This window comes from Hypanus sabinus, chromosome 14 (assembly GCF_030144855.1).
Source record: "Hypanus sabinus isolate sHypSab1 chromosome 14, sHypSab1.hap1, whole genome shotgun sequence".
Taxonomy (NCBI): Eukaryota; Metazoa; Chordata; class Chondrichthyes; order Myliobatiformes; family Dasyatidae; genus Hypanus; species Hypanus sabinus.
The window spans coordinates 44999526-45021109 of NC_082719.1; the positions used below are offsets into that span (position 1 = coordinate 44999526).

Below are 21584 nucleotides of genomic sequence, written 5' to 3' on the forward strand. Positions count from 1 at the left end.
TCCAAAGAGGTGGTGGGGGGGGGGGGGGGGTGTTCCAAAGGACAAAATACAGGGGTAATAAGAAGATGAAACCGAGGTGGGAATGGAGACAGAAATGGCAATGGGGATTGGGGTGCATGGAAAGAGAATGAGAATAGGAGGACCCAAAGTCAATAAAAGGAGATAGAGAGGAGGAAACACCAGAGGTAATGGTTATCTGAAATTTAAAGCTTTGTTTACGTTGATTTCCAAGTTCTTTCACATTCAACAGATTTAAGGAATAATCGATTATATTTCATTTCATGAACTCCACAGTAAGTGAATAACTACCATCTCTGCCGAGATATAATATTTTTAATGCCTAATGTCAGTATTTCAAATATATTTAACAAGATCAATTACATTTCATTCTATTTTCCTGCCATATTCGCTTGTTTAAGCAAATAATAAAAATATTAAGAAACTCATGCAGAGTAGTTTATCAATGCCTCTCTGCTCTGAACTCAACACTCTTCCCTTACCCTATCCTAGGACCCCTACCTTACACCTTCTCTAATAATCCTCTTCATGACCTATAACGGCCCCTATAGAAGCTGCTGCATCCAAGTGTGCTGCCATCTTAACTCTTTTATTTGTCTTAAAAAGAGTTATACTCCTAAACAAACTGCTGGGAAGACAATAGAATGGTACTTTATCTTAAAATCGCTATATTGCCTGTTGATAAAGATGACAAGTTATTCGAATATGACAAACAATAATGTTTTAGAGTTATCGCCTGAAGAAGAGCTGACTTAGCAAGGACACCAAAGAGCACCTAAAACCACATGGTTAGATACACAGATGGGTGAATAGCAGGTGCTGTACAATGATAGGAATCTCTGTTAACATTACTTAAATCAGCCTTACATAGAGATTTATGTAACCACAGTTCACAATCCAACCAGAGCATAAGTTCTCAGTCTGAAAGAAATTCCACACTGTATTACTGCATAGTTCTATGGTGTGACAGGGATCAAAAGATTAGCTAAAATTTCACTAAATTCCACCTTTGCAATGCATTATGAGTGGGACAACATCTACTTGTTCAGTTTTGGTAGCAATTAAAAGTTAATACCCTTACTGAAAATGCCATTCCTACTGAATTAAAGTGGAGCACAATTTGCTTTTGCTACAATTAAAAAATATAAAGTATTATCTTTTCATGATTATTTCAAATTCCAACATTGACTTGCACTTTAACCTCTGCTTAGAAACTCAATTTATTTTATTGAATGATACTAAAATATAGAATGGACCTTAGAAATTAAAATCCATAAACACCTACTTCCTGAAAATTGCCATAACTATTTTACTGATTATGATTGCAGAAAGATTACCTTGTTAAACATATTGTTGTGTGGCAACATAATGTTTGCTGTAACGTTTAACTAATTTGAATATGAAGGGGATGGTTGTTCTAAGACAAACTCTAAGTGGCCCGAGTCTTCACACCTTTAGCTATGTACAGCAGTACCTCTATATTCTTAATGCTGTTGCTTGCTAGGGCTTGCAAAATTCCAGAAATACTGGCTGGCATGAAGATTTGCTTGTACTTGTGCCAGTTAGCAGTAGTAGCAAGGAGGAGCTTGAAGTAACAAAACTGAGAAAATAGGAGAGTTTTGGTAGTTTCAAAAATCACACTAGAGACTCAGTTAAGTGAAATGATGAGTATAGATTTTTGATCAAGAGATATCAAAGGGGATTATCTTTCATTCTAAAGAGTTGATTATTCCTTTAGGGTTTGAGTTTTGTTTTGGACTCTGAATTGACACCATTTGAGAAGTATGAACCATTTTGGTGGCTGAACATCATTATCATACAATGAGAAGCTGTGACGTTTCTTCACATTAATGGATAGCGTACCAATAAGGGGAAGGTGGAACATCAAACAGGTAATCTCTTAAAGTGAAAGAAAGCTGGCTAGAGTTTTTGCACCATGAGATCATTTTCAACATCAGAAAAGTTCTGTGCAAAATCATTACAAATACTGAATTCAGTGTCAGCTTTACTCCTAGGCAATTGTTCCACTACCAAATAGAAATATTGACTGCACTGCTTGAGGAACTGAACCTCACGTATCTCTAGTGGTCTCTTCTCAAAGTGTAACCGGACATCAACAATGCTGAAAACACAGCAGCACAACAACAAAATAGCACGGGAGCTCTCGCATATACTGTGATGAGGTGCTTCGAAATGGTTAGTCATGGCTAGAATTAACTCCTGCCTGAGCAAAACCTGGAACCATTACTATTTGCCTCCTGCCACAATAGGTCTATAGTGGATGCAATCTCACTGGCTCTCCACTCGGACAACAGCAATATCCTTGTCAGGCTCCTGTTCAACATTTAGCGCCACCATCTCTCAGTAGTAATCTACAAGATTCAAAATCTGGGTCTCTGCATCTGAATGATTACTTCCTTATTGGGAAACCACAGTCTGCGTGGATTAGAATTAATATTTCCTTCTCACTGACAATCGACACCAGTGCACCTCAAGGATGCATGTTCAGCCCATGGCTCTTCTCTCTCTACACCCATGACTGTGTGGTTATTACGCAAAGCTCAAATGTCACCAATAAATTTGCCAATGACACAACTGCAATCCCAGCATCCTCTGTAACGAGTTTCTTCCCCATGGAATGCGTGGATTTTCTCTACTTCATTTTCCTTTCACACCGTCCAAAGACATACCGGGTAGGTTAATTGGTCATTGTAAATCGCCTGTGATTAGGTTATGGTTAATTGAGGATTTTATATTGATGCTGAGGTGTGGTTCAAGGTGCTGGAATGGCCTATTTCCACGTTGTACCTCTAAATAAACGATAAATTAACTGTTGTTGGCAGAATCTCATATGCTGTCAAGGTGCATAGGAGTCAGATAGATCGGCTGGTTGAGTTGTGTCGCAACAACAAGCTTTCACTCAGTGTCAGCCGCACAAAGGAATTGATTGTGGCCTTCAGCAAGGGGAAGTTGGGAGAACACACACCAGTCCTCAATAAAGAGTCAGCAGTCGAAAGGGTAAACAGTTTCAAGTTTCTGTGTATCCATATCTCTGAAGATCTGTCCTGGGTCCAATATATTGGTGCGATTACAAAAAAGGCATGGCAGCAGCTATACTTCATAAGGAGCTTGAGGAGATTTGACATGTCACTAGATACTCCAGAAACGTTCTACAGATTTCTGGGCCGTCTCTGACTGGTTGCATTATCGCCTGGTCTGGAGGCACTGACGCAGGATCCAGAAAAAAACTGCAGAGTGTTGTAAACTCAGCCAGCTCCATCATCAAGGAAATATTGGGAAGATGATGCCTCAAAAAGGCAGCATTTATTATTAAGGACCCCTGCTACCCAGGGCATGCCCTTTTTTCATTGCTACCATCAGGGAGGAGGCACAGGAACCTGAAAACACACACTTAGAGATTTAGGAATATCTTCTCTTCTGCCATCAGATTTTAAATGGTCCATGAACACATGAACACTACCTCACTATTTTGCTTTCTTCTTCACTATATATTTCTTATTGTAACTTCTAAAACCATTGTACCTCGCTCAATCATTTCCTTTGACAGCTCATTCCATATACTCAGGCTTGGCATGAAAAAGTTGCCCTTGTGTCCCTTTTAAAAATTTCCTCTCTCACCCTAAACGTATGCCACCTTGTTTTGTTCTCCACTACCCTGGGGATAAGACCAGTTGCTTTATTATACCTCTCATATGTATTGCACTGTACTGTAAAACAAAAAATTCACAACATCTATCAGTGATAATAAACCTGATTCTTAAACATGCTTACTTACACAAGTTTGAATAACACAACAATTAAATATCTCCACTATATATCCTCCACTTCCCATCTCCCTGTGTAGGTCTAGTTATTTTACATACCTGACCACCTTGTATGTGAGATCTTTATACACTTAATTTAGCTGGGCCCTCACTTAGTGTTCCTACATGTTTATTTATGACAAAGCTCTGTAACAAAAAGAACTAGTACAGTAATTATAAAAAGCTTTCGACAACTCAGATTTCCAGATAAGCTTTATAGTGAAAAGAGTACTTTTGAAGTAAAGTCACTGTTGCAATGTGTAATGTGGTTGCCAATTTGTGTACAAAGTTGCATAATTGAGGTGGCAGAGTGGCACAATGGTATGGTTACTATTTCACTTTAGATTCAATCCTGACTTCTGGTGCTCTCTATTTGGAGCTTACATATTAGAAACATAGAACATAGAAAACCTACAGCACAATACAGGCCCTTCAGCCCACAGAGTTGTGCCGAACACGTCCCTACCTTAGAAATACTAGGCTTACCTATAGCCCTCTATTTTACTAAGCTCCATGTACCTATCTAAAAGCCTCTTAAAAGACCCTATCGTATCCGCCTTCACCACTATTACCAGCAGCCTATTCCACACACTCAGCACTCTCTGAGTAAAAAACTTACCCCTGACATCTCCTCAGTACCTACTCCCCAGCACCTCAAACCTGTGTCCTCTTGTGGCAACCATTTCAGCCCTGGGAAAAAGCCTCTAACTATCCACACAGTCAATACCTCTCATCATCCTGTACACCTCTATCATCCTCCATCGCTCCAAGGAGAAAAGGTCGAGTTCACTCAACCTATTCTCATAAGGCGTGCTCCCCAATCCAGGCAACATCCTTGTAAATCTCCTCTGCACCCTTTCTATGGTTTCCACATCCTTCCTGTAGTGAGGCGACCAGAACTGAGCACATTACTCCAAGAGGGGTCTGACCAGGGTCCGATATAGCTGCAACATTACCTCTCGGCTCCTAAATTCAATTCCACGATTGATGAAGGCCAACACACCGTACACTTTCTTAACCACATATTCTCTCTTTGACTTCATGGGATTCCTCCGAGTGCTCTAGTATCCTTCTATATCCCAAAAATGTGTGGGTTGATATGTTAATTGGTCAATGTAAATTGCTCCTGGTGTATAGAGGAGTGTTTGTGGGGAAATGGATGAAAATGTGGGGAGAATAAAATGAGTTAGGACAGAATTAGTGGAAGAGGTTGTTCGCTGCTCAGTGTGGACTCGGTGTGATGACAAGTCTACTTCTGTGCTGTATTCCCTATGACTCCAATCAGCAATGAAGTAGACAAAGAAAATATCTGTTTCAGTGATGGTGGTGGAAGTACTAACCAGGACAAGTCTCTGACCATTTTACAACATTGTATCAAAGCATTAGGTAGGACTGAGTTTGACATATTATCATAGAGACTCCTCCAACGGCACATAATTCTGCTCATATGTCTCTAGAGAATCTCCCCAATCTATGGAGTTGGACTAAAACCAATAGAAGTAGGAGTGATGCTCCTGAACAAAAATGACACTCATTTGGAGATGAAATTACTATTCATTACTTCCTACCCAAAAGCAGTAAAATAATCGTAAAATCTTCAACTGAGAGCTTGGATACATACATGGAATTATGATGTAGTGGCCATTACGGAGACTTGGCTGGCACCAGGGCAGGAATGGATTCTCAATATTCCTGGATTTCAGTGTTTTAAAAGGGATGGGGGGGGGGGGAAGGGGAGGAGGGGTGGCATTACTAGTCAGGGATACTATTACAGCTGCAGAAAGGGTGGATAATGTAGCAAGATCCTCTTTTCAGTCAGTATGGGTAGAAGTCAGGAACAGGAAGGGAGCAGTTACTCTACTGGGGGTATTCTATAGGCCCTCTGGTAGCAGCAGAGATACCGAGGAGCAGATTGGGAGGCAGATTTTGGAAAGGTGCAAAAATAACAGGGTTGTTATCATGGGTGACTTTAACTTCCCTAATATTGATTGGCACTTGATTAGTTCCAAGGGTTTAGATGGGGCAGAGTTTGTTAAGTGTGTCCAGGATGGATTCCTGTCACAGTATGTTGACAGGCTGACTAGGGGGAATGCCATACTAGATCTAGTATTAGGTAACGAACCGGGTCAGGTCACAGATCTGTCAGTGGGTGAGCATCTGGGGGACAGTGATCATCGCTCCCTGGCCTTTAGCATTATCATGGAAAAGGATAGAATCAGAGAGGACAGGAAAAATTTTAATTGGGGAAGGGCAAATAAGACTATAAGACTGGAACTTGCGGGTGTGCATTGGGATGATGTTTTCACAGAGAAATGTACTATGGACATGTGGTCGATGTTTAAGGATCTTTTGCAGGTTGTTAGGGATAAATTTGTCCCGGTGAGGAAGATAAAGAATGGTAGGGTGAAGAAACCATGGATGACAAGTGAAGTGGAAAATCTAGTCAGGTGGAAGAAGACAGCATACATGAGGTTTAGGAAGCAAGGATCAGATGGGTCTATTGAGGAATATAAGATAACAAGAAAGGAGCTTAAGAAGGGGCTGAGAAGAGCAAGAAGGGGGCATGAGAAGGCCTTGGCAAGTAGGGTAAAGGAAAACCCCAAGACATTCTTCAATTATGTGAAGAATAAAAGGATAACTGGAGTAAAGGTAGGTCCAATTAGAGATAAAAGTGGGAAGATGTGCCTGGAGGATGAGGAAGTGAGTGAGGTCCTCAACGAATACTTCTCTTCGGTATTCACCAATGAGAGGGAACTTGATGACGGTGAGGACCATATGAGTGAGGTTGATGTTCTGGAGCATGTTGATATTAAGGGACAGGAGGTGTTGGAGTTGTTAAAATACATTAGGACGGATAAGTCCCCGGGGCCTGACGGAATATTCCCCAGGCTGCTTCACGAGGCAAGGGAAGAGATTGCTGAACCTCTGGCTAGGATCTTTATGTCCTCGTTGTCCACAGGAATGGTACCGGAGGATTGGATGGAGGCGAATGTTGTCCCCTTGTTCAAAAAAGGTAGTAGGGATGGTCCGGGTAATTATAGACCAGTGAGCCTTATGTCTGTGGTGGGAAAGCTGTTGGAAAAGATTCTTAGAGATAGGATCTATGGACATTTAGAGAATCATGGTCTGATCAGGGACAGTCAGCATGGCTTTGTGAAGGGCAGATCGTGCCTAACAAGCCTGTTAGAGATCTTTGAGGAGGTGACCAGGCATATAGATGAGGGTAGTGCAGTGGATGTGATCTACATGGATTTTAGTAAGGCATTTGACAAGGTTCCACATGGTAGGCTTATTCAGAAAGTCAGAAGGCATGGGATCCAGGGAAGTTTGGTCAGATGGATTCAGAATTGGCTTGGCTGCAGAAGGCAGAGGGTCGTGGTGGAGGGAGTACATTCAGAGGGTTGTGACTAGTGGTGTCCCTCAAGGATCTGTTCTGGGACCTCTACTTTTCATGATTTTTATTAACGACCTGGATGTGGGGGTAGAAGGGTGGGTTGGCAAGTTTGCAGATGACACAAAGGTTGGTGGTGTTGTAGATAGTGTAGAGGATTGTCAAAGATTGGAGAGAGACATTGATAGGATGCAGAAGTGGGCTGAGGAGTGGCAGATGGAGTTCAACCCGGAGAAGTGTAAGATGGTACACTTTGGAAGGACAAACTCCAAGGCAGAGTACAAAGTAAATGGCAGGATACTTGGTAGTGTGGAGGAGCAGAGGGATCTGGGGGTACATGTCCACAGATCCCTGAAAGTTGCCTCACAGGTAGATAGGTAGCTTATGGAGTGTTAGCTTTCATGTCGAGGGATAGAGTTTAAGAGTCACGAGGTAATGATGCAGCTCTATAAAACTCTAGTTAGACCACACTTGGAGTACTGTGTCCAGTTCTGGTCACCTCAGTATAGGAAAGATGTGGAAGCATTAGAAAGGGTACAGAGGAGATTTACCAGGATGCTGCCTGGTTTAGAGAGTATGGGTTATGATCAGAGATTAAGGGAGCTAGGGCCTTACTCTTTGGAGAGAAGGAGGATGAGAGGAGACATGATAGAGGTGTACAAGATATTAAGAGGAATAGACAGAGTGGACAGCCAGCGCCTCTTCCCCAGGACACCACTGCTCAGTACAAGAGGGCATGGCTTTAAGTTAAGGGGAGGGAAGTTCAAGGGGGATATTAGAGGAAGGTTTTTCACTCAGAGAGTGGTTGGTACGTGGAATGCACTGTCTGAGTCAGTGGTGCAGGCAGACACACTAGTGAAGTTTAAGAGACTATTAGACAGGTATATGGAGGAATTTAAGGTGGGGGGTTATATGGGAGGCAGGGTTTGAGAGTCAGCACAACATTGTGGGCCGAAGGTCCTGTAATGTTCTGTACTATTCTATGTTCCATGTTTATGTTCAAGACAATTCACCCGAGATGATCAAACTCTGATGACCAAAAATACTTTTGATTCCTGGGGAGTAGTACTATATTGATCAGTACATTTTCAAATTAACCATCAGGATTAAAAAAATATTCATATTGATATTATTACTTGCTTTCTGCCTCATAAAATTACACGTTTGTACATGAACATCACATGTTTGTGAGATCTTTGTACAATTTTGGATTTTACATACTGTATGCCAACAATTTTGAAAATGGATTAATGATGATCAGTGATGCAGACCTTTTTATCTTGGTATTGTGTTCATGGTTATAAGCTGAGGAGCACATTTCCTGCTAAACAGGATACTGGTGACATCATCAGAATACAACCTGCTGGACTCACTGAAATGCTCCCACTCCCAAAGCAATAAAAACGACTTCAATAAATTAACGAAGGCTGCCAACTCAAAAGGACATTGACTCGCTTTTTAAATTAACCTTTCATTACCACTGTCAAACCATGTTTTTAAAAATTCCAACTGATAACTGAGAGCTGTACAATTTAAAAAATTATTCAAAAGTTTTAATGTTTTTTAAAAAAAGTGGATAAAAGCCTTAAAAAATGTTCACCTAGCACATTATCCCTGGTCAGAGGTGTTAAGTAAATCATGATGTAAAGATATACTGTAAACATGTATAATGTGTTTAATTTATGTTTTTCTTGTGATGCTCTATGTCTGTGATGCTGCAACTAAGTTTTTCATTTCAACTGTGCTTACAGGTACCAAAGCAATGGCAATAAGTTTGATTTTGACTTTGAAAATCTTTCTTTCGAAGTCAATGGTTTGGGTTTGAGTGCAACGTTTTTATGAGACAATACAATTCAAGATTCTTTGGAACTTCTAGAGACTTGTTTTCGGATCATATATACATATGTATCATGGCCCCATGTGAAAGTGTGATTCGATTAAAAATAATTTTGTTGCCTAAAACACAAGGCAAACAAAAAGACATAGTTTTGACTTCAAAATAATTGGTAGATATTTGGAGCTTAGGATGATGGGGTCTAATGGCAACAGCTCTATTCTATCTTTGATATCTTTTTTATTTCCTTTTCAGGGTACTTTTGGAAACCCTGACCTGGAGTTACATGCTGACTTTGGTTCTTTACAGAAATGGGACCTGTTCTCAGGGCCTCATGACCGGCCGCCTTTCGTTATGCCAGGGAAGATTGGTGCACCTTCAGGGTGTTGGGTTTTCATGGCTCTGGAGGCGGGCGGACTTGAGGTCAGTGCAACCGCCTGATGAGTCGTGGCAGATGGAAGATTGATAGCAGCAAGCTGGCTGTGTGCCAGAGACCCGGGTTCTTGGGGCACAGAGCTCGGAGAGAGAGATGCAACAGACTTTTAACACCATAAGTAAGTGAGTTGTTTTGCGATGTTTCCCCTCTCGCTGTGAAACAGGCACTCCTCTTTTTCCCTTATTAGGGAGAGAGAGAGCCTGTGGTATGTCGAATTACCGGGTGAACGAGTAGTCTTTGGGGTACTGCAAGTCTGTGTCTTTATTGATGTTTTGCTGCATACTTGAGTGCTTGGTGGTGGGTGCTGATGCCTTTTTGCTGGTGGGGGGGTATTTGTTGCTTTGCTGCTGCTTATGCATGGGGGGGAGTTGGGAGGGGTTTGAAGTTCTATCATTTAACTGTCATTCATTCTTTGGGGCACTCCTCTGTTTTTGTGGCTGTTTGTATACATTTAACATTAAATGTACTAATTGAAACCAATTTGGTAACCATTGATTCTACAGCCCACGGCCTGAGGCAACGTTGAAGGAAGACAATAGAGAGAAGGTAATGAAAATAGACCTGTGGGTGGGAGACAGTGGATTTGATCCTGTTATTCCTGCTCTTTTGTATCAGGCAGATCATTGGAGAATGTGACAATGGCTTGTGAATAATGAAAGAAATAGAGTGGTAGTTGTTGACATTACCAGAGGTGATTGATATGTTTGTGGCCTAAGGTAGGAGCAGTCGATTTTAGAAAACCTAGCACATTTATTTTTCAACATAGTCCCATCCTACATTTACACACTTAGTCCAGCGGTTGTGCAGCATATGGATCTTGGACCTCCAGAAAGTGTCCACAGCAAGGGTGATTGATAAGTTTCTGGCCTAAGGTAGAAGGAGATGAGTTATACAGCTCTCATTACATACACATGCAGTTCAACTCTTTGAGTGATTATGCAGAAAGTTTGCAGTTCATCACTCATCTCCTTCTACCTTAGGCCACGAACTTATCAATCACCCCTGCTGTTGATCATTTCTGGAGGTTCAAGACGCCGACTTCTACAAAGAAGGGATCCGTATGCTCCATGACCGCTGGACTAAGTGTGTAAATGTAGGAGGGGACTATGTTGAAAAATAAATGTGCTAGGTTTTCTAAAATTGACTCCTTCTGACCTAGGCCAGGAATATCAATCACCCCTTGTATTACTGTACTTGGTATGATTGTTCCATGTTTCTGCTTGTTATTTTCAAAAGATAGCACATTGACAGTTCAGGTGACAGACCCTAACCCTAATCCTGAATTGATCATACGATTAGAGATCGAGTCATCTCAAGCAATTTCAGCAGTCTTTGCAAGAGGTTAATGCAGCATCAGGACCAGGAGAGAGAAGCACCAAAGGAACGAAATGGAGTACAGTTGAAGGGAATGAAGCATCTAATGGGAGGGAAAGCAGAAAGCAGTGATAAAGGCATTTGTAGTGCAAGATGCCATTATTGTCTTCAGCATTGAAATCTCAGAAATTGGACGGAACAGTAGACATTGGTCCTCATAATTCAAAGAAAAAGTGGATAAACAATAGTTGGAAAGAATATTAGATAGTGATGGCTTATTGAATGGGAAGTCTTTTTTTACAAACGAGAAGATTTTTCACTGGCAAAGTCAGCATTTGTTGCTCATCTCCAACTGAGAATTTGGTGATGAATTGCTTTCTTGAATCACTACAGTCCATCTAGTAAAGACACTACAGAATTCCAGGATGTAGCTGACATAAAGGATATTTCTATCTTGTTGGCTAACAGTTTCCATAACCCATTGACACTAAAGATATACTAATTGTCCTTAGCCCACCATCTTCACAAATCTCATTAGGAATGATTATATCCTGTAAAATGTAGTAAATGCAGAGTTTCCTGGTATCAAACAGGTTGGCAGCAATATTACTACAGATGAATGAGAATAATTATTTGTGATGGGTGGATAGGTATCACTGTAAAGGATTTGACCTTAAATTATCCTTGGTTAACTTTCCTATTGAAGTAAACCTGTATATTGTTTATTTAAACACCACAATTATCCTATTATGCCGTTATGCTGTTAAAACCACCAACTAACTTAGGTATGCTTTTCAGTTGTAACCTAATATTTATCTTTCGTTCAGCACCATGGACCACTCCCAATCACAACACTCATTCTTTACAAATCAAACTGCTAGATTATATGCTGAAGATCTGGTAATATAGTCCTGCTGGGTCTGAAAATAAAACTCCTACTATTCTGTAATTCAAAAAAAAACTATTTTCTTTATTTCCAGTAAGTATACTATGGGAAATGTTTTTGGATTACAGAATAAGAATGAGGTTATACAATGTGATTTAGGTTATTAATGTGGCAATTTAATTTACTTATGGTAAAAAAATAAACACTTTCTTAAGATCGATATAGTAGATTCCACCGGATCTCACTATTTAACAGTTCTTCGGTTTGTGACATGGAAAAGATTTGTAGGGGTGGGGGTGTGGAGGAAGGAAATTAAAGCCATCTTTGTTTGCTAGTTTCAAGGCTTGCAAGACTATAAGATGCCAGCATTATTCACCTCCAGACTCCCGATTAAACTGAAGATAAGCAATTCAAAGATCAAGGCTGGAGTTGGTGGGGGTTGGTGTTGGCACTGCAATAGATCACATTTTGGGGTCTGTTAGGGTAGCATGAAGCCGTTACAATTGATGCCAGATCAGGACCAGGGAGGTTATTTGGTTTGGCTGACCAGTGATTGGTGCCTTGTTCTGGTGAAGTTACAGATGTGGACATCCACTGTGGAGTTCAGGGTATCAGGAAGGAGTATTGGCAGGGTGAATGATCAGAGAGTAGCAGTGCCTTCAGGAAATCAGTGATTAGGAGTTTAGAGGTCTGTGTGAGTAGGGAATTTTAGGGGCCAGTTGTTGAGGAGTTGGGCATTTGGTAAAGATGAGCTAGAGCTAGAGGGTGGAATCAGAGGGTGATTTCAGTGATATACGGTAGGAGGGGTGGGGGTGATTGATTATTAGTGAATTAGAAATGATCCCAATCACCTGATGCATTGGCATGGCTGTTCTGAACACGACAAACAACAGTCACTGTCTAAAATAATGTGGACCAATTTCCCCGACAATGCTTGCTGAAACTGTAATAACATCATTCAATATGGGCCAGGTTCTAAAATCACATAGACATGCAAGTGAAACTTATGCTGCGAAATGCTGATCAAATTTCTGGAGTGAACAAGGAACTGCTTATTGACTTCAGGAGGAGCAAACCAGAGGTCCACGAGCCAGTCCTCATCAGGGGATCAGAAGCGAAGAGGATCAGTAACTTTAAATTCCTCAGAGGGTCTGTCCTGGGCCCAGCGTGTAATTGCAATTACAAGGAAAGCACTACTTGTAACTCTACTTTCTGAAAGAAACTCTACTTTCTTAGAAGTTTGTGGACATTCAGCAGGACATCTAAAACTTCAAAGTTCAAAGTAGATTGATTATGAAAGTACATATGTATCACCATATACAACCCTGAGATTCATTTTCTTTCAGGCGTACTCAGTAAATCTAGGAACAATAACAGAATCAATGAAAGACCGCACCTAAGAGGATGGACAAACAACCAATGTACAAAAAAACAGCGAAACGTGTAAATACGAAAGAGAGAAGAAAATAAATAAATAAGCAATAAATATCAAGAACATGAGATGAAGAGTCCTTGAAAGTGAGCCCAATGGTTCTGGGAACAGTTCAGTGATGGGCAAATGAAGTTCAATTAAGTAATCTGCACTAATTCTTCAAGAGCCTGATGGTTGAGGGTTAATAACTTTGACAAACTTTAGAGATGTGTGGTGGAGAGTATATTGATTTGTTGCATCATAGCCTGGTGTGGAAACACTAATGTTTTTGAATGGAAAATCCTACAAAAATTAGTGGATACAGCCCAATCCATTATGGGTAAACCCCTCCCTACCATTGAGCATATCTACATGGAGCGCTGTTACAGGAAAGTAGCATCCATCGTCAGGGACTCCTACCACCTGGATCATGATCTTTTCTCACTTTTGCCATTAGGAACAAGGTACAAGAGCCTCAGGACTCATACCACCAGGTTGACGAACAGTTTTTACCTGTCAACCATCAGGCTCTTTGAATCATTGGGGATAACTTCACTCAACTTCATTTGTCCTGTAACCAGAATGTTCTCACAACCAATGAACTTACTGTGAGGGACCCTTCATCTCATGTTCTCTATATTTATTCCTTATTTATTTATTAACATTATTTCCTTTTTCTTTTATGTTTGCACAGTTTGTTGCCTTTTGCACATTGGTTGTATTTCTGCCCTATTGGGTGTGATCTCTCATTGATAGAAAATGTTTCTTAGATTTACTGAATATGCCTACAAGAAAATAAATCTCAAGGTTGTAAATGGTGACATAAATGTATTTTGATCATAAATTTAAGTTTTTGAACCTTGAACATCACAAAAATTTTTGTTATCCAAATTTCACTTTTGATAAAGTGCTTTCACATTGAAATAATCATCACTACAGGATCTAGTTCCTAGGCTGATAAACTTGCCCAGCAAATTGTTAAGATTGAGGTTCAGTCACTGTACCACTGGTGTTCTGCCTTCACGTTGGATTACCGTGGATTACATAGGTGGGGGAGAGGAACAAAGACACTCAAGAGCACCAACCACTGCAAGTTTTTGATACAGATTTTTAAAACATAAAACAAGAAAACCAAGGTCTAGAGTTTATTTCCAAAAGGACATTATTGAAAAGTAGTGCAGTGATGTTGAACCCAGATCAGAATTTGGTTGCATTACATACCAGCATACATTTCTGATCAGCATATTATAACATGGATATAGAAGCAGTGGATGGAGAACACAGAAAATTAATAATGATGATACAATCAGGAAAAAATATAAACACACTGGACAACTTTACCTATGACAAAAGAAGGCTGACTAATATAGATTTTTAAAAAAATAATGAAAAGCTTCGATGGAGAATATGAACAGATCATTTAATAATGATATTTTCTACCTGTGGAGAATATCATTACTAGAGATTATGGATATGAGAGCTTGATTGCTCAAACTGTGGTTGAAGAAAATAGTATCAAAGCATTTAAGGGAAGCTTTGAACTAAGGTTTACACTGATAGATTGGAAAAGGCTCAAATGCTCCATTAATGCTGGAAATAGCCTGAATGGGATGAATGCAATGTTTCTAAATGTTATAACGATTCAGTTTTATTGAGTCATCTGATGTTCAGTTGTTCATGAAACATGTTAGTACTGGATTTCTGAAGGCATTCCTCTGCCTTTAATTATATATGTGATTGTTCTACCTTTGTCAAATAACTGAGCGATTGTTCACCGTTGGTATTCAATTTTAACGAAATATTTTTGCTTTGTTAGCCTGATGCTAACAGTAGATTCAAATATAGGACCAAAGAAAATTGGTAAACAGCCTTTTAAAGTGAAATTCTTAACTTTAACTGAATCCTGCTTCTATTGAACACCTTTGCTGTGACTGTATACCATAACAATGAAAAATTTCCTTGCCTAGCATCAGTCAATGCCCTTGAATAAATTAATTTATTCCACTAATGATAACTAACTTCTGCTGCATTTTAAACAGTGTGCTGATGTGGATTCATTACCTCTGCAAGCTGAAAACTGGTGAAATATTCATTTGGTCAAGTAGAACCCGCAAAAAGAGAAACAGAATGTTTCAGGTCCATGATCTTTAATAAGTTTTGATGAAAGATCATGCCTTGAACCATTAAGAGATTACTGTCCTGAAACAGTCCCTCTTTCTATCTATCCACTATTTCCCTCATTTTGTAATTTTACTTCAGATTTCCAACACCTGTAACATTTTTTTCTGTAGTATTTCTCTACATGATCCCTGGTGTTAAGTGGAATGTGTTTTCTAACAATTAAGGGATTGATTTCTAATCCACAGTGCCCTTTGTACTGTCTGAATGTTAGAGGGAATCACAATTAAAACCAGTTCCACACTCACTTTGTATTCACATATACACTGTCTAGGTCCACAGATAGCCATCAGAAGCTTGTTTCTCCTTTCTTAGTCCCAAAGATAAGGTCCTTCTCATTTGAAACTGTGCCCACAGAAGAGAGAAAGTAGCAGTAAGCTTATTGCTCATCAAGTGACCTCCCTTTGCAATGCACCTATCTGGTGACAGTTGAGGTTTAGCGATTTAAAATGTCCAAATCAGAAAGTGTTGGCAATTACTGATTTCCTTATGTGAAAAAAGGCTAGTTGATAAAGATGTCGGGGCTGACCTTTGAAGCTACACTTCAGAATGTGACAGAAATTATATAGGATGAAGAGAGGAATGAATGACAGTGGAGGATATTTTAGATGGATCACATGCTTATTTTGAAACAAGTTCTTCTAATCCAAAAAATTAACCAACATTTTAATTTTAACCAAGACCAGGTTCCCAAAGCCAAATACATTTCACCAAATAAACAATAGCATTTATCCCTTTTTGAAGTAGTGGGTTATTGTTGTTCTACTGTTGGAAAATTTCAGATATGAAACTAAGACAGCACAGTTCTCCTGAAAGTAATAACCTGAAGTATTGAGGTCACTGACAAAAGAAAACAAACAGGTCAATACTGTTTTCAACAGATAAAAAGCTAAAGCCTTAAGGTGTCTTGTGAGTGCCTGTTAGGAGAAGATTTTGCATCTTCAACTTCCTTGTGCTTTCTAAATCTCTCATTTGTCAGACTTACAAAGACCATGTTATTTTCATGAGCCCAAGAGAAGATGTGCCTCTTTTTGGCAGGGTTCAGATACACCAAGAAATGTTTTTGTTCAAAAAGAAATTACAGTTGCATAGAAACTTGAGAAGGTAATTCTAATTTTACTTCCTTGTCGCTCCCTTCTCATCTGTGAATTAGTTATTCAACTGACAAAATGAAATATGAATACTGACTTAACTGAGTGGGGAGGATTTACTATGTGGAGGGAGTTACACTTCAGATTTGTTAAAAGGGCACCATCTGTCTGAAGAGATATTTTGTAATCATAGTAACATTTCTACTGTTTTACTGTAGAATATGAACTCATAAATGGCTATAATATGACTGTCACCAGATAGTTAGAAGTTTGAGTGCGGAATTCAACATGGTATTGTTTAAATATCAGCTCACTCACAGAAACAAGGCATAGAAGGACAATAAAGCCTCTGAACGATCCATTATTACTAAGAGCAAAGGGGGACATGAAACAGTGTAAATTACCAAAAGCCTACTAAAATTTCAATGTTTGTCTCACTGATCAATCACAGAGCAATCATTGTTGAGAGGAAAATTGCAACAAAGAATTTGCTGTAATTTGTTCTGTCAAAATTAGACCTCTTGAGAAAAAAATCAAAACTTAAGCACAAATGCTACTACCTCTCTGACAGAAAGTCAAGATTCTATTCTGTTACTCCGACTCTCCCACAGTGACAGCCATAATGAAAAAACTAGTCTCTTTTATTAGAAACCTCATTCGCATTGATCCCCAGTTAAAATGCTATTTCCATACCAGCACCCTATTGTCTTATTTATGCAAAATAGTCAAATTGCCCCTACCAGTATTGTATGAAATGGCAGTTCTTGAATAAATGCAGGCAAGCTGTCACGCAAGTTTCTCACCTAAGACTGGCCTGAAACATAAAAGAAATCTAACTTACATCCGCTCATTATGGTTGACTGATTCTGGGTGGCACACTATACAAAAACATATGCAATTACCCTATTAGTTCACTAGGCTCACATTGGCTGGTCTTGCAACAATGCTCCAAATAATTTAATCGTTGTTCCAATCTGTACAAACTGGGCAATGGCATAAATTAGAACTGGAAATGATTTCAATTTATCTAATCATGACCCTTCCCCCAATCCCTCCCCACCCCTCATGGTTTGATTTCATTGCTTGCTTTTGCTCTCCAAATATCTCAGCAATCAAACTCAATAGCATCACCAGATTATTCATTTCTGGACAAGATCTACCATGCACTGTATGCTCTGGTGACTAATGTGTCCCATTAAACAGATATTTCCTTCCCGTTCTTCTCCCCGGGTAGCACCTTGGGATCGATAGTAAAGTTAGAATTTGCTAATAACTTGGTACTATTAACTCATATAACTGCAAAAAATGGATGGATTTCTTTTCCTTTTCATTCATAATAAGGAAACTATTTCCAAAAAAAAGATATTCTTAAATGGTCATTCCTATATTTTAATTTCTACTTTTTTGATAACTCCTTCCACATTTTGGAGTCATGTGTATTAGATATTAGAAGCCTGCTGTGGATGAGAGAGGCAACAGTATACGCCTTTCTTTTAAGAAGTACAAGGGAATATTTCCAAATAGGATTTTTGGAAAATCATTTCTTTTAACATGCCACTTTAGTTCCCCATTGTCAATATTTCTTAAGAATATATTTTGGTTTTAAATTATGCATTTGTATCTGTAAAAGTAAACATGATGAATATAAGAAGGTACTGATGAATATTTAATACATCAAATTAATTTTTCTGTGTTTATTTTGAAGAATTCTGAGGTAGCAGGTGAAGCCTCCTGATTTAGGGCCTAAATACAAATTGATGTATTTTAGCTAACCACCACTGTTGCTTTTTACAATGCTCAGAATAAATTTGTTGAAGTCACAGATTAATGGGTCAGAAAGTGTGCCCTTAGTGTTTTGTGGGTGTTTTAGAATCTTTGCTGCTTCTGGCTTCCATTTTTTTGCAACATCATTCCACTTTTTAATTGAGGCATATAATTGAGTTTTATATCATTGACAAAACAGGTTATTCATGGCATAAGGAAATTAAAGCATTATTAGCCTCACTCTTCCCCCTGAAGAGAGATTTCAAAAGATATTAGGGGAAGTTAAAGTATTAAATATGTGGAATGCTCTCCCAATATGCTCACAAGCAATCCGTCTTTTTATAGCTGTGCACATTGAGGCTCCTGGGTTGTCACATTGTGTGAGCCAGGACGCTGAACTCAGAAATTTAAATACAACTGGGAGTTCAACTTTAACTCAATGCTGCTACAGGAATTTCCCAGCAATTGTGAAATCTGGTGGTGAAAGGAGATGCCAGCTCCCAATGTTCAACAGAGTGCTCATGGGCCAGGAAATGGCCTTTAAGGAAGTATATGGTCTCCCTTCTTCCAATCTTGCATCACTATTTTATTGTGCTCTGATGTAAAATCTAATTATAATCAAAAACAAAATGTTATTCTAGAGAATTGAATGCTTTTAGTTAATGGGTTCCTTCAATTCCATTAACGGCATTATTTTCAGCAACGTTGTAAGCACCTATCCAATTTTTCAGAACATGCCCCAGGGAACCACCGGAGTAAAGTTTTGCCAAAGCTGTCCACATTTAAATTGCACCCCAATGTCCCAGGTGAGCTTTGATGAAATTTCATGTTCACATCTGAGTGAAGGTGGCAAAAATGATATGTAAAAATCAGACTGCATCTTTACAGCAAAAGGGCCGAGAAACATGATGGAGGTTAAGTATTTAGTCTCTGTAGAGAATAATTATTTTATGAAATTTCTGAGAATTGTCCCATCTGAAATCTGAACATTCTTGATGAGACCCTAGTGTAACTGGATCTTATTTTCAGCCTTTTCTGTTCAGATTAAATTTTCTGACATTATTTGATCTCTCACTAAATGATGCTATTCAGATAAAGTAAGAATGAATTGAGGGCTACAGGCTGAGGCAATTGTTTGTCAAATAGACCATTTGCACTATTTCTTACTCTGTACACTGTTACTTTGTTGCAATAAGGTGCCAACAGATCTGGTGCTCAGCATGGTCTATCCAGATTGCTGTGGCAAACAGCCTCTGCTCCTGAAATACCTTTCAAGTGCTTTGAACAAACCTCATAGTACTAAGGTTATCTTTTAAGCCTTTTAAATTAATTTGTTAATTCCTTTTTTTTAAAAAAAGCTTCGTTATCGTCAGGTTATTTATGCCTAGGTATTTGATTTCTGGATTGTACACTGTTATCTATGGTTAAATATAGGATCATGATTATTATCACTGAAACCATTAAGATTCTCAGCTGCAGAGCCTGATGTTCACTTTTATGTCCCATCTAATCTTTTATGTGATCTAATCTTTACCCTGCTTACTCAGTAACTGCACCATATGGGCTAGTTTACTGATACTGTATATAAAACTCTGTGAAACATAGCAGTTACTCATTAATTCACATAGAGTCAACAAAACTAATATTTTTAAGTCAAAAAACAATTTTAAAATAGTTTCCCATTTCTACAATGCCTCTGACGTAGGATGTGGCATTTTAATTTACAGTGAGTTTTAAACTTCTACAAGTGTACTTGTGGAAAAAAATGACCATGGCATTGATTATTGAAAACAAAACGTAAAGAGGAGAAATAATAAGCAAGAATCTTGACCTACCTCCTTTTAGATTTAGGGCCTCAGATGGTAATTGCTTGTTTCTTCATTGTACTTAGTGAGAAGTGCAAAGGGTCTGGCAGCATACTCACATTTTCATGATATATCTCAGCAAGGAGTGGCCAGAAAGTCCTTCTATTGCTATTTATTATGGTTAATTTTTTTTCTGTCTTCCTTCTTCGTATGTGTAAACTTTTTCAAAACGACACTGAGACCATCAAAAATATAACCAAGCTTTGGCAAACTCACAATTAGACTCAGTTAATCTAAAATACCTGACTCTCACTGACCTAAGCTGCACATTCCATAGGAGCTAAACACAGCTCAGAAACTCCAGCGCTCTGAGGAAAAAATCCTAGCTAGTCTTCGAGTATGAGGCATTATTCCCTTAATGCTTGTTTTCAGCCCACTTATTGCTGTTCAGCAAAAAGCTGACAGCCTTTTTCTTTGTAGCCCAAACTAAGATTGTGAGTTTTAACTCACATTTTGTTCAGTTTCACCCTTTCGCTCATCTGGTTTCCTTTCTTCTCAAGCAAGTTTTAGTCTTGTAATGCCCTTCCCTTAAAGTCACCAAACCAGAATTTTGCTGCAACACTGGTAACTTCCCGTAAACCTAAAATGAAATTTTATCCTGTTCACTGAGCCCTCATTGGCTTAAAGCCAGCCTAACATTCCATTTTAGGTAGGAGCACAGATATCTACCTTTTCTCATGCTTATAAAGATTTAAAAAAGATCAATTGTACAAGAAACCCTGGGCATTAAGAGTTTATTAATCATGGTAGGCCAGAATGGCAAAGGCAACCTGTTACTGTGAGAAAACTCGGGAGTTACAATGGTGTGCTGTAGGCGGAGAATACACACAGACATAACCACAATGCAAAGAAAAAAATGCAGATTTAAGAATGCACCTGTTAGCACTAACATACTGAAAATTCTTGAAGAAATCGTTTAGTTCCAGCCAATAATTTAATAACTAACTAACTCAATTATATATAAAACGTAGGAACACCTTACCTTGAATACTGTCGGAACTCAGCTTAGCTGAATTTTTAAAAGAGAAAGATGACGTGTTGTGCTAACTTGACTGACAAGAATTTTCAGCAGAGAATTGCTGAGCTCACTTACCTGGGGCAAAACGCTGAAAGTAGCAAGGTACATCGCTAGGAGAGACCCATGACCTTTCTGATGTATTCATAACAACACACCAGCTGTGAACAGGTGGCAGAAGCAGGTGACAAGAATTCTTACACCTTTTTTCAGTCAAGTGCCGAGAAAGTACTGAGATGAGAAAATTGCAAGAGGAAAAGTAATGTGTTCCAGGTATCGTTCTTGTTTTGACCTGTCTACGTAAGCAAATTAAAAAACCTATGAACAGATTGTTCCCGCCTTCTGTTTCACAGAAGCTACCTCAGGAAGGGCTAAGCATGATGTCAAATTGAATTAAAGTTTATAGTAAACTGCACTATCCAATCAGAATCTACTTTGTTGCTTCCGATCAAACCGTTTGGAACAGAAATTTGATAATCCAATAAAAAAGAGGCATATTTTTAAATCCCTGTTTACTTTGTGATACATAAGCAGGTTTAGATTTCAAGCACTTTTGG

At 39.0% G+C, this 21584-nt stretch overlaps 1 protein-coding gene across 3 annotated transcripts in view; it reads right to left on the reverse strand.

The window, feature by feature from the left end:
- The window catches only part of rbm47 (RNA binding motif protein 47), a 146037-nt gene extending 124763 nt beyond the window's left edge, over positions 1 to 21274 (reverse strand). The window contains exon 1 of one of the 3 annotated variants that reach the window (XM_059989072.1): positions 21106 to 21274. The gene's annotated coding sequence lies outside the window, so the exon portion shown is untranslated. Of the gene's footprint in view, positions 1 to 17123; positions 17198 to 19982; positions 20487 to 21105 lie in introns of those variants that run through there. The other 2 variants (XM_059989074.1, XM_059989073.1) reach the window with 2 other exon arrangements.
- Between the last annotated feature and the right edge of the window lie 310 nt (positions 21275 to 21584).